This window comes from Pteropus vampyrus, unplaced genomic scaffold, assembly GCF_000151845.1.
Source record: "Pteropus vampyrus isolate Shadow unplaced genomic scaffold, Pvam_2.0 Scaffold240, whole genome shotgun sequence".
Classification (NCBI taxonomy): domain Eukaryota; kingdom Metazoa; phylum Chordata; class Mammalia; order Chiroptera; family Pteropodidae; genus Pteropus; species Pteropus vampyrus.
In genome coordinates this window covers 2399006-2400607 of record NW_011889021.1, presented here as the reverse complement: position 1 = coordinate 2400607, position 1602 = coordinate 2399006, and positions in this window count along the sequence as shown.

The window sequence follows — 1602 nt, the reverse complement described above, 5'->3', positions numbered from 1 at the left end:
ACGCTGATACATCATAATTACCCAACGTCCATAGTTTGCCTCAGAGTTCATTCTTGGTGTTGTATATTCTATGGGTTTGGACAATGACATATATCCATCATTATAGTATCATACAGGGTATTTTCACTGTCCTAAAAATCCTCTTCCCTCCCCCAACCCTCAATCCTTGACAATCTCTGATAGTTTTACTGTCTCTATAGTTTTACCTTTTCTAGAATGTCATATAGATGGAATCATACAGCATGAGGCCTTTTCATACTGGCTTCTTTCACTTAGAGGAAGGGGGCCACGGACCATGGAATATGTATTTAAGGTTCCTCCATGGCTTGATAGCACATTTCTTTTTACTGCTGAATAATATGGCTTGATAGCACATTTCTTTTTACTGCTGAATAATATACCATTGTCTAGATGTACCACAGGTTATTTACCGATTCACCTACTGAAGGACATATTGGTTGCTTCCAAGTGTTGGCAATTATGAATAAAAAAAGAAGGGAAGCATTCTATAGTCCTATGGTAAGGACTCGGATTTTTAGTAAGCCTATGCTTCTGGACTGTGAACTTCACACGTGTCTTAGTGTTCTTAGAATTAGCTAAAGTTGGGTATTTCCCTTCTCATGTGTAGAAGGCTAGAGCTGACTGGAGTTGTATTTCTCTTCTCTCTGGTCAGTTAGGCTGGTCAGTTAATAACCCAGCAGTTTAGGCTCTGGTAACTAGTTTCTGCTGAGAACAGACTTTGTTAAGAAAAAGAGAGTGCTCTGGTATATTTCAAAATGGTTCCTTTCCTCTCAGAAGCACAAGGGGATTTTATTTCATATTCACTGTGAGAATCTGGTTGAGCTACTGGAGGTAAACTTCACAAAACTGTGGAAACCCTCTTCCTCAAACTCCCTGTGAATGGGTCCCCCTGGAGATTTTAGCTCTCAGAATTGTCCAGCAATTTGTCAGTTATAGTTCAAGTCATCCTACCATAGCACTGGTTCCAGGCACTGGTTCTCACTGAGCCTGCCCTTGGGATTCTCTGTGCCAGTGAACCATTACCCCTGTATTTACTTCTCTGTCTCACCAATCCTGGGGGGGTAGGGATTTGACTTTTGTCCTTACCTCTCTTTGGGATCCTAGAAGAGTTGATGATTTTTCAGTCTGTTCACACTTTTACTTGTTATGATTTTCTAAACTCCTTACATGTGGAACCCAATATGATCAATTTCCAGTTAAAATAATCCAGTTAATTTCACAGCTCTAAATTTCCCCCAAGCTAAAGAGAATGGATTTATGTTGGTGGTGATGTTGCTGCTCTTGTAGTAGTTGCTGTGGTTGCGGTTTTGTTATTGAGTCTACAGCATACATGAATTATATAGGAGCAATACATTTAATTTTTTAAAAACTTTTGAGATCTACTCTCTTAGCAACTTTTGAATGTGCAATACAATATTATTTACTATAGTCACCAGGCTGTATATTGCATTCCCCTCACTTATTTTATAGCTGGAAGTTTGCACCTCTAGAGTCCCTTCACCCATTTTGTCTACCCTCCTCCACCCCCCACCACTCCTATACCACCCCATCCCCCACTCCTCACAGCTTCACTCAACCTCT